At 42.3% G+C, this 12,228-nt stretch overlaps 2 protein-coding genes and 1 long non-coding RNA gene across 10 annotated transcripts in view; 2 read left to right on the top strand and 1 right to left on the bottom strand.

The window, feature by feature from the left end:
- The window catches only part of LOC133249993 (uncharacterized), a 350,474-nt gene that overhangs the window by 98,104 nt on the left and 240,142 nt on the right, over positions 1-12,228 (bottom strand). For 6 of the 7 annotated variants that reach the window (XR_009737194.1, XR_009737199.1, XR_009737197.1 and 3 more), the window contains exon 5: positions 2,472-2,623. The exons of the other annotated variant lie outside the window; for it this stretch is intronic. This is a non-coding gene — a long non-coding RNA (uncharacterized LOC133249993). The remainder of the gene's footprint in view (positions 1-2,471; positions 2,624-12,228) is intronic. 7 annotated transcript variants of the gene reach the window in all.
- The window catches only part of MYOZ2 (myozenin 2), a 385,146-nt gene that overhangs the window by 156,852 nt on the left and 216,066 nt on the right, over positions 1-12,228 (top strand). The window lies entirely within an intron of this gene.
- The window catches only part of SYNPO2 (synaptopodin 2), a 204,923-nt gene that overhangs the window by 109,388 nt on the left and 83,307 nt on the right, over positions 1-12,228 (top strand). The gene's annotated exons all lie outside the window — the stretch shown is intronic.

Below are 12,228 nucleotides of genomic sequence, written 5' to 3'. Positions count from 1 at the left end.
TTAAGTTCTTTTTAGTGTATTTTTCTTTGGGGGCCCATTCAGACCTTATATCCTCCTGAGAAAAAAGCTGCAATTATATCTTATATATAATATATATGATATGTATATATATATTAATATATCATTTTCCTTAAAAATTTGTCGTTCTGTCTATGCTCCCTAGTATTTTTTCCAGAGCATTCCTTAGCCGTGATCTTCCATTTTCTGGCTGATTTTCCTGATAGAGTATAACCACACTTTCACATGCCCACACTCCTAGACTGGTGTTTGCTTGGTGAGCTCTGCCCAGTTCCTTCCCTGGCCTCTGTCCCCCAGGAGCTGTGGGATCGCGGTGGTTCACACCTCTTCCTCTTCTCCCCTCTTCCAGCACACACACTTGGTGTCATCCTAGAATGCCAGAATCAGATGGGACTCATTTTATAGGGAAGCATTTGGACTGAGAGCCATATATGATTTCACTTAAGAAGAAAAAGAACGTCACCAGCGAGTGTCACCATCACCGCTCAGATTACCTGTCCTGACCACAGAATAATGTAGCTGGAAAGGAAAGACGCACAGACCATCTGATCCAGTGGTTTTCAAATTTAGACTTATAAAGCGAATCCAAGTGGGCTTGCTATTGCCTAAAGAAGGAGGGGAAAGGATTCTGCATCCTGGCAGTAGCCTGTGGGCACACCCACGTAGCAGTCTTTAAACCACTAACCTGAGCTAATGTCACAGTTTGCAGATGAGGAACCTGAGCCCGGAAGGTTTAAGTGAGTCTCTCATGGTCAAATAACTGGTGTGCAGAACTGATGCTAGATCCCACGTTACGAAGCTCAGCCTTCTTTCCCATAGCACCAGATAATAGATGAATTAAGAGCTCGATTCTACTCACTGGACCAGCCCAGTTCATCTCTGTGCCCAGCCGAAGAGCAGCGTATGAGAACTAGTGTTTTCCCACTCAGAAATCATCCGTCATTGAAGGATTTTCACGATTAACAGAAATCACCCCAAAACCCAGAAACCACAAGGGACAGCACACGTGCATCTTTAGCTGTCCCCCTCCAGGAGGGGCTCTCAGCTGAGTGGCCAAATGCCCCCAACCGACCTGCCTCTTCAGTCCAGCCCAGAACAGCCCCACGCAGCCTGAGTCTGCTCATCCCTTTGAGGGTGGTCTCTTCCTTTTCCCACCAACAACGTGGGAAGCTAACCATAGGCATTAGAGGGCCCTGATGGTGGCCAATTAGAACAGAGTCTCCACAGAGTTACCATTATAGGCCCTCCACAGCAGTACCCTCCTCCACAAGCCATCCTGTGATTAATGTAACCACCCTAATTGTTGGCCTCCTTTTTGAGTCTTGGCCACATGGGGAAAAGTTGGATGTTTTCCCTGAATGCATTCTTTCCAAACAACTGTGTGTCCTCGGTTGTGGAACATGATGTCATGAGTTCTGATGAGGGGGTTGCCCTTGAGAAGCTGAAGATTGTCCCCAAAGGCCTAACGGAGCCAGTTCAACTCATATCCCACAGCTGCATCCCTGTAGCCACACGTGTGCAGACAGTTACTCTAAAATTCACAAAACAAGCTTGTGGTTCTTGCTATTGTACTTTTTACTCTACACCTTTTGAGAGAACATTGGGAAATAAAATCTTCCTTTTCCCTCATACTCTTCAGACTTGGCATACAATAATTTTTGTTGTTGTTTTTCTGGTCAGAAGTTACTATTAAGTCAGACAAGTCTGGTTAGAAAGTTTCCATCCAGAAAAAAAATAATTGTTTGTTCCCAAGCCAGACCACTTGAGGGCAGTATAGCCTTAGAAGTGTGCTTTAACCAACTAATACGCTGCCTAAGAAGGAAACGGACAATGTGGGTTTTACATATACACTGCTCTATTGGAATTCAGGAAGTAATCTGTAAACAATAAGAAACACTCCCTGAGAGTCATATCAAATTTTAAAATGAAGGAATAAATGTCTAACTTTAAATGTACTTACATAATTTTCTTATATAATTGCTTGAGGCAGGCACAATATAAGCCACTCATATGAGGGAGATTTAAAATTGGAGTGTTATTACAAAAATAAAGAAGAAGAAAGGACTAGGTCAGCATAAAAACAAAACAAGCTAAACTCAAATATATTAACCTGGGAACAAAATCAGGGTATGTTTGCAGGTCCTTGTGATCCTCTTGGAGGACACAGTTTTTCACAACTAATATGTCCTTATTATAACTGTTTTTAACCTGAGCAGAAATGCTGCTTCTCTGCCTTTCTTTGGTGTTCTGGGAGTAAATCCAGGATGGGCAAGTGAAGATAAAGGAAGGAGGCTTACAAGGAAAGGGAGGAGAGAAGGAGGAAGGCATTGTGTTCTGTCCTTGGAGAATCACCGATTATGAATTCTGGGGAAGTGTCTGCACTGACCCAAATCACTGGGAGGTATACTGACTCCACTCAAATCTCCCACGTCTCCCCCATAAATTGTGCGTACCTTTTGGTAGTTTTCATAGGATGTTAATAGACATGTTGCAGTTGCTGTTTGCATTCTCTTTCCAATATCAGTGCTTAACAGAGCCCCGTGGTTGTCTCCCGAAGCCCATCTGGAAGGAATGCTGTGTCCCTTGCTCTGCTCTTCTTTATGGGCTACAGAAAGAACATGATAGTTCTTGAATACATTTCCAAGATTATTCAGAGACCAAATGTACTTTCAGCACAACTCTTTTGAGACTGATGGTGAGGGAGCAAACCTCCAAAATACTCCCTCAACCATGGCGGGTAAGCTCAGCTTCTTTCTTGAGAGGGCTGAGGTGATAAGGTGTCAACTCGGTTTTCCTCCCTTCATTTCAGTTTTTCCCCTTTGATCTCTAATAGCCATCTTGCTCCATTAAATATCTTCCTAACTCCACTCTTTTCTCGTCAACCTTTTCCACTACACTTGCAGGAAAAAAAAAAAAAGTCCTTTCTTTGCTTTATTCCCTTTCCCCGGGTCCTTTCCTCTCTCCCTCCATTCATAGTAGATTTCTTGAGAGAAAGGTCTTCACAAGGCCCCTGCACCTTTGCCTCCCTTCACTCTCTCCCTTGCATGATTCCCCCCTCACCACTCTTCAGCAATTATCCTTTAAAGCTCATCAGTAATCTGCTCATCACCAGGTTGTCCACGGATTTCTTTTCAGTGCTTCTCCTTACTGCATCATATCTCTGTTCCCACAGTGAGGTATTAGCCAGAAATCCATGCCTCTCCCCTTTAAACTCTTTCTCCCCCAGGACTCAGTAATGCAGGTCCTCCTCAGTCCCTGTTCAGCTGGTTTCTTCTACTCTCCCCTTAAATGTGGAAGTGTTTTAGTCCTCCATACCCCTTTTATCTTCCTCTTTCAAGCTCATCTGATCCCATAGCTTTAACTACCAGCTCTATGCCCTTGACTTCCGGGTATATATTTCTCTTCCAAGCTATGTAGCTCACGGGCTAATGGAATATTTGTCATTTCATGAACAAAAATTTCCAAAACAGGGTTCATCTTTCCCACACAGCCTCCCCGTCTCCTTGTCACAAAATAGCTTCCCCTCCTTACCATTCCTCAAGTCTCAAGACAAAATTTCAGTCATCTTCGACTCCTACCGTGCCATTTCTAAACATTGGATGGAAGTAAAGGATGATGAAATGTCTTTTTAGAGTCTCTTATATTCAGAGTAACTACTCTACTTAATGCCTCATTTCATCACCTGGACTTTTGCAGTGATTGCCAAACTGGTGTCTCTGTCATTAATCTTTCTCTTCTCCACTACTATCAAACCAGTATTGGGACATTATCTATTTTACCAAACAGTTGTCTCTATACAAAAGAAATAGGTAGCATTAGTTGCTTCCAGAATAAACGGCAGGGGCACAGGGGTGGAAGGAAGGGAAATTTTACATTTATGTACCATCTTGTTCCTTTAAAATTCTGTGCCCCATGGATATATTAACTACTAAGAATATTGTTTAATAGATATACAAGGTCCTACTCTACAGCTCAGGGAACTATATTCATTATTCTGTGATAAACCATAATGGGAAAGAATATAAAAAGGAATTTATATTTAGTCTAACTGAATCACTTTGCTGTATAGCAGAAATTAACACAACCTCATAATTCAACTATTTTGTTGTTGTTGTTTAATCACTAAGTCATGTCTGATTCTTTGTGACCCCATGGACTGTAGCCCGCCAGGCTCCTCTGTCTATGGGATTTTCCAGGCAAGAATACTGGAGTGGGGTGCCATTCCCTTCTCTAGGGGATCTTCCCAACCCAGGGATCAACCCACATCTGCTACACTGCATTCTTTCCTGCTGTGCCATGGATGAAACCAAAAAAAATTTTTGGCTGCACTTCCCGGCATGTAAAACTTCAACTATACTTCAATTAAAAAAAAAAAGAATACTGTTTAAGTTAAACATTGTGTTACCTATTAAATTAAATGAATGAAACATCCTTTTTAGCTACCCTTCTCAAAATCCTACATATATCGCGTCAGGACAAAAATCAAACTTCATCCTGTTGTTTGGAGCTCTCTGAGGTATGGTCACAGCCCACCCTTGTAGCCTTTTCCCTAATCTGCTTTCTGTCTCCGTCTCACACTCCACAGGCCAGGCACATGCCAACGCTCTGGATTCTGAGGCATCCCTGCCTTTGTTTAAACCTCTCCCTCTGCCTGAGGTGCCTTTCTTCATACCAGATGCAGCCCTATCTTCCTTCCAGCTTCACCTTAGATGGCACCATTTCCAAGGTGCTTTCTTAGATCCCAGCACTTAGAAGGACTCCTTCTTGTCTTCAGGTTTCCTATTAAGGACTTGCTGATTCTATCAAAGTCAGCCTGGTTTTGAAATTACCTGTGCACATGATTGTTCTTATGCTGTTCAATGCTTTTCACACAATGGGTTCTCAGAGAATGTTTTCTGAATGATATTGGTCCTTGGTACACCAAGAAATCCAAAATTAGCATGTTTGGATATGAGACCCAATGGCATCTTCGTGTCATCACGGGTGCTGGCACTGTCATTAAGAAGTACACAGCTGGGTGGGTTCCCTTTAGGTCAGTCCTTCTCTAATTATGGCTCTAGACCACCTGCTACAGGAATACCTGGAGTCCTTGCTAAAATGCAGATTTCTGGGGTCCAGTTGAAATGTGATGGTTTAGAATCTCTAGGGGTAGGACTGGGCAATCTGATAAAAACAAGTATCCCAGGGTGATCCTCATGTACAGACACTTAGGTTTGAGAGCTTCTTCTCTAATAGGATAGAGCAGGAGCAGGCTTTGGGGGAAGGTTTTTAGAGGAGAACATCCCTGAGATTTCTTCCCAGAGATTTTCAAGCTGATCCTGCTTGTCTGCTCAACATTCCTTGGCTTCTGCCAGTCCTTCAACCCTGCTTCATGCGCCTGGCTATGCCTCGTGCTCCTGGAACAGGACTCGCCCTCTGTCTCTCCTTTCAGGAGATTGACAGCAGAGCTGTTAAGCTGATTCCCTGCAGTATCTGGTGCTGGCACCTCTCAACTGGAGAGGGGTGCCTCAGGTTTCAACAATAATCTCACCTTTTTCCCATCTTCTCTTCTTTCCTGTAACCCCGGTGAGCAGGTGATTATCTCTGTATTGTAGACATGAGAATTCTGAGGCAGGAAAATGTTGAGACCTGCTTAAGCCTCTGACATATTAATAGAGTTAATGTCAAAGCCTAGTCATCCAACCTGGCATCCCTAGAGACCATTTTGTCAATCAGTAAGTCAATTAATTAATCAACAAGTATTTACTGAATGTGGATTAGGCATCCAGAAGTGTCTTGTTGTAACATCTGCTGGCTGGGCTGGACCCTGTGCAGAGCTTGGTTCAGTGACCTTACATTCTCCCTGACCTAGGATCAAATTCTGTTCTGCACCATCCGCAGTTGCCTGCCTTTATGGTTATGTCAGGTTGCTCAGCTGTATTTCTCACGAACACCGCCATTTACTACATAATTCCGTAGCCCTTCATGAAGTTAAGAGCAAAAGAAGTAGGTCAGCTCCTCCAATGTGACAAGTTGTTCAGCAATCTTAATTTGATGTTGTTCATCTGAAAATGCTGGGTTTTCCTTGGACTTCCATTGAACTAAATTGAGAAACTCAACAAACAAGTGTATGACTCCATGAAAGAAAGTTTTTTTTTTCTTCCAGCCTGCCATTCCACGTTACATTCAGAAGTTCCCACTTGGAAGGCAGGGTGGGACAAGTTGAGAGAGTGGCACTGACACTTATCCGTTACCATGTGTCAGACAGACAGCGCGGGGACGCTGAGTTCGGCGCTCTGTGATGACCTAGAGGGGCGGGGCGGGGTGCGAGGGAGGCTCCAGAGGAAGAGGGTGTACGTCCAGTTGTCGCTCATTCACTCTGTTGCACAGCAGAAAATACAACATTGTAAAGCAATTATACTCCAATTTAAAAAAAAAAAAAACCCAACTCAGCATCAGTGACCTTCATTTTGACAATTTGAAATCCTTTTACATGCTAAGATTTATTTTTAAATTCACCCATGTTCCCCAACCCTGTACCCCTTTCCCATATCAATAGGCAGACAGAATGTTCTTGTCTCTAGGCCACATTTACTGACACTTGTATTTTCATTTCTTTCCTAACCGTCACATGGAGACCATAGCCATAAATGTACAGCACAGTTTGCCATTTTCTACCAGCTTAGCTTTTTATGAACCAAAGATAGTAAAGTTCAATGTATCTAAAAATGTCAACTCAAATGGGAAGTGCCAAGAGTGTCTTATAGGTTATCACACATTCTGCAAGGTCACTCAGAGTGTTGAAAATCAGATTTCAACCATAATAGGTTTACCTGTTGGGAGATAGTATCTGATCAAAGTCACCAAGGATGAGATCTGAAAAAATGATGGCCTTTTATCTTTCTTAGACCTAGTGTGTTTTTAAAAGTAGCTCAGAAACTTGACTTTGATCTCAACTGGCATTAATTGTATCAAAGGTGTGTAAGGGAAACACTGCTGGCCTGTCCCAGGTTTGAGAGGAGATAGCAGGCACATGTGGCCACTTCTACTGTGTTCAGTATATGAGTGGGCTAGGGTTAGAACTGGGCTGAGCCACCGTGGGCAGCAGAGACCAGTCCCTTACTGAGAGGGATTTTGGCCAGCAACTCTACCTCCACATCGTTCCACAGGCTATTTCAGGCTGACTGTTGTACATGCTCTTCCTTTTTCCATCTCATCTAGCCGTTAAATAAATGCCCTGGCTGGATCAGAGGAACCAGGAAACACAATGTTACTCAGCATGCTATTGACATTTCCCATAAAGCTTCCAACAACTTCCCCTACCAACATCTCTGAAAGGGCCAAAAATTCCAGTGGGGTGCTCTTAACCCATTCATGTGTGGTGCACTGTGTGCTATGTCTCACGCAGTAAAACCACCACAGTTTCGCTGAATTATGCCAAGACAAAGTCTTTTTTAGATATCTCATTATCCTTATCATTGTTCTAGGTGAAATTACAAATAAATAATCTCTAATGAGTTAATTATAGATATCCAAATGGATGAGTGTAAAAGTTAATGGACTGGATCAAGTTCACAGAACAAGTTAATAAAGGTAGAACAGATGGAGAACTAAGGTCTAAGTCCTTCTTCTAGAACTATGATAAAATTGCCTTTCTCTCAGAACATAGACAAACCCACTCAAAAAACATCAAGGAAAAGAAATCAAATAATATGCTTTTCACTCTTTAGAATTTCACTTTGATTCAAAGATAATGTTGTCTTAGTTATTTCTAGTTTGACTTTTTTTCAGATTATTAAAATATCCAATATGTACCAGAATCATTGCTTTTAGACTCTTTTCTTAATACTGATGCATCTAAGAACAGACAAAGAATTAGGTGGCTGTTTAAATATACTAGCAGTGGTATTGCTACATTCCATTTTAATTTTTAAAATAGTTATTTTTATAGTCACTTATTGCATCTCTAGGTTTTTTTTTCATGTTTTTCTATATTTATAAAAACATATAAGGACTATATTATCATCATAACTCTACAGAAAAGGAAAGTGACATAGAAAAGTTATATAACATGGAAAATAACTATCTCAGTGCCTGACGTGTAATAGTTGCTCAATATGTATTAGCTAGAATTATCATTATTTTCTCCAAGTTCATACAAGCTACTAAATGGGGGAATCTGAGTCCAAATGCAAATAAAATAGAATGCATTTGGTACTATGCACACATAGCCTTGATTTTCAAACTCAATTTTATGAGCTAAAAGCTATTTTCATCCTGTTTATTTGAGCAACTAGAGAAAATATTGTATAAATTTTATTTGTCTGTCAATATTTCTAACATGAATTTAGATACATGTGCACCTGTGTCTTATTATTATTTTTTCTGTTTTGGTTTTGTGTTTAGCTTTTCATTTTGTACACTGTCATGTTTTTAAGAGCACTTTTAGGCCAAATAGGAAGCTCATTCTTTCTGGAGATGGGAGGAAGGTGTTAATGGAGAGGCATATAAGTGAAATGAAACAACCCTGTTGGAGGCAAGAGCAGGGAACTTCCCTAAAAGCCAAGGCTCCTAGCACAGCCTTATACAGCAGGTTGGCTGACACCTCTTTCTAAAAATAGGAATTGCTTGGACTCTACAAGGTGGGACATTTGGATTCTGTTTTATTTCTAACTGACGTTTTAGAGAGTGCATCCAGAATTTCTTTTAGGAAAGCGCCAAGGATTGTTTCTGTATTTATAAGTTATTCTGAAGAAAATCTGTAAGAATTTGGACTTCTATTTGTAAATTAATAAATGACTGTACCTTTCATTTTGGCAGAAGGAAGGGATTCAGTTAACATTAAAATGAAGAGCTGCGGATCCAGACTCCCCAGCCCTTTTCCCTGGAAGCACAGACGTCAGAGCTATAGGAGCCTCTGTCTTGCCTCTGCTCAGGTGTCCTTCTCTGCAAGAGGCAGTGGCTGAGGAGCTTCAAAAGGCAATGTACACCTCCCTCTTCTTCTTCTTTCTCTTCTCTTTTTTATTCTTCCTCCTAAAGTTTAGTAACTTCAGTCTTAAAGGTCTCTAGACTTTCACAGAAGGCTCAACTTTGATTAAAGTTCTCTCAACTGGTTCAGCGTGATTAAAGGTCACTCAACTGGTATGGATGATAAGCAGCAAGTCTCATAGTTTGCCTTTATTGATTAAAAAAAAAAATGAATAAGGGCTTCCTTGGTTGTTCAGTGGTGAAGAATCTGCCTGTCAATGCAGGAGACACAGGTTCAAACCCTGGTCCAGGAAGACCCCTCATGTCATGGGGCATCTAACTCCATGCACCACAACTACTGAACCTCGTGCCCTAGAGCCCACGCTCCACAAGAGGAGCTACCACACTGAGAAGCCCGTGCTGCAACAGAGTAGCCCCTGCTTGCCGCAACCAGAGAAAAGCCTGCACAGCAACGAAGACCAAGCACACCAATATGTAAATAAATTTTAAAAATTGCTTTTTAAAAAATGAATAAGGTGGTCACACGAAAAGGAGTCACTGAATTAGGTCATAATGAGGCTTTGGAAATGTATTTGAATTCCTGAAACTGGTGATCTTACCTACAAAATTTTATGTTTACACACGAGGCAGCTGATTTGGAAAGGCATCTTAGCCTAGTCTGGGCTGAGTCTCAAGCTGTGTTAGCCTGGTGCTCTTGCCAGAAGACTGAATACATTTGAAAGCATCAGGCCGTCGTCATGATTATGCCTGTGAGACCCTGTGCCCAACCTGGGGATGATACTGTCAACTTCTGGGGGACTGAACAGCATGTGCAGAGAGTTTTGGAGTGCAGTGGAGAAGAGCTAAGGTTCTGGCAAGATTAAGACTGAGAGTCAGGACCTCAAACTGTAACTCAAATTGGCCTATGACTCTAAACTTGTTTGCACCATTCTCTAATTGTTTCGTGTGTGATCATATCTCCCTATCAAGCCCGAAAGAATCTGAAGACAGAGCGCATGCTATTTTTGATTTCCCGAAAGAATTTGTCAGAGTCATGGGCTCACCTTGTGGACTGACTGACAACTCCTGGTAGCAGTGACTTCAGCTGCAAATAAAGCAAAAGTGTTTATGTTCCAAGTAACAAAGGAGTGTGTCATGTGGCCATGCCTCTGTGGTGCTGTGCTGATCACTAAGATAGAAATACCCCACGAGGCAGAAGGAAGTCAGATGCACTCAGGGCTGGGGAATCTTGTGGTGGAGACAGAAGAAACAAGGGGTTGGATTAAGGCTCAGGGACTTGGTGGAGGAGATCAAACTTGTGTTCAGGCCTGGGCAGAAGCCCTCCGGAGAGTGTGTGCTCAGTATTAGCAGCAGTCTCGGAGAGCAAGCCTTGAGGCCACAGAAGTCCTCTTTCCATCAGTAGACAGAACCAAATTCATTCATTCATATATTCTTTAACTCTGATGTTAAGTATGGCATGGGTCAGTGCTGTGGACATAAACATGTTTATATGAATGGTCTTGGCTTCCAGGGGTGGTACGAACCAGCAAACAGATAATTATGATATCAAGCTTCCAACTGTATGACAGCATGATCTAATGGAAAGGGGTTTTGCAAAAGAGGGAAGGGGTCCTAGCTTTGGGTCTAGGCTTTGACACCTATTATAGGTTGTGTGACTTGGATTTTTTGGGCCTGTTTCTTCATCTGTAAATCTGGAAAAGAGTACTATCTCTTAAAATTGTTGAAAGAATGAAAGGAGAAATATGTATAAATAGTCCCTGCCACAGTGCATGTGATAGAGTCTCAGAAAATGTCTGATCCCGTGCTCTATAAGAGTAGTATATACAATGTGGTGGGTGCTTAGAGGCAACAACCAATAGCTGCCCAAGAAAAGGGGGGGGGCCGCGCTCTACCTAGGAATTAACATTTTTTGCTTAATCTTGAAAAAATACGTAAGAAACTTGTTCAGTCCCTTATTTGGCACATGACTGCAGGGCATGATTATGAATCAAGTATTGTATCAGAAGTTAGGGACACAGTGGTGAACAAAACAGATGTGACCCCGGACCTCTCTCTGCCACAGGGAGGGGCAGGCCAAAACCAAACAAATAGACTCACTAAGGATAAACAGAGGGGCTGAGATGGGGGAACTGTGACTTTCAAATGTATTCAGGGTCTTTTGGCAAGAGCGCTAGGCTAACGTAGCTTGGGACTCAGTCCAGCCCAGGCTAAGATATCTTTCCAAATCAGCTACCTTGTGTGTAAACATAAAATTATGCAGGTAAGATCACTGATTCCATGGCTTCAAATTCTATTCCCAAAGCCATTTCTGGCCTCATTCAGTGACTCCTTTTGGTGTGACCACCTTATTTATTTACTTTTAATCAAGGAAGGGAAATGCAAGACCTACTGTTCATAATCTACAACAGGTGAGTGATCTTCTAGAGAAATTTTAATCAAAGTTGAACCTTCTGTCAAGGTTTGGAAACCCTTACAACTGAAGCAATTAGACTTTGGCGAGAGAATTAAAGAAGAGGAGAGAGGAGTGAGAATGGAGAGAGAGAAAGAAACATGTTGCTGTTGAGGCTCCTCAGCCATTGACCTTTGCAGGGAACTCTGAAGGGCACTTGAGTTGAGCCAGATTGGAGGTTCCTGGTGGCTCTAACAACTGTGCTTCCAGGGAAAGGGGCTGGGAGGATGTCAGTTCTGATATTAGCCAACAACCAAAGGATGGGAAGGTGTTAGCCATACAAAGAGACAAGGGAAGAAATAGCATGTACATGTTTTCTAGGCAGAAATAGTGTGTACACTTGTTGTGAATCAGAAAAGAGCTTGGCTGAGCAAGGACAGAATAGAAGAATAAAAAAGAAGGAAAAGACAGCATTTAATGAAGTTCAACAAAAAAGAATTCATGGGAATTCATTCCAGAGTTAGTAGCATGTGCAAAGGTGTAGAGTCCCGCAAAAGCCTGGCATGTTCTAAGTATTGGGAGAGCTTCACTGTGACCACACTCTAGGCTGGAGGAAGGAGCGGAGTGAGGCAGAACTGTGGCAAGAGATGGGGCCACAGGATGGGGGTCAGACTGTGGCATCTGTGGGCATCTTGCCTGTATGGTAAGTGAAGACTTAGATTGGACTTGCTATTAGCTCTTAGGTTTGGAACTCTAGCCTGTCTCAGAAGCTCCTGTCCACCTTCCAAGCCTGTCTCTAAGCCCCTCACTTACAGAGTTTTCTTCACTGCCCTCCAGTTTTTGGGCTTCCCAAG

The sequence above is a fragment of the Bos javanicus genome, chromosome 6 (assembly GCF_032452875.1).
Source record: "Bos javanicus breed banteng chromosome 6, ARS-OSU_banteng_1.0, whole genome shotgun sequence".
NCBI lineage: Eukaryota > Metazoa > Chordata > Mammalia > Artiodactyla > Bovidae > Bos > Bos javanicus.
Note: the sequence above shows the minus strand (reverse complement) of the source record. Positions and strands in the feature narration are given on the sequence as shown.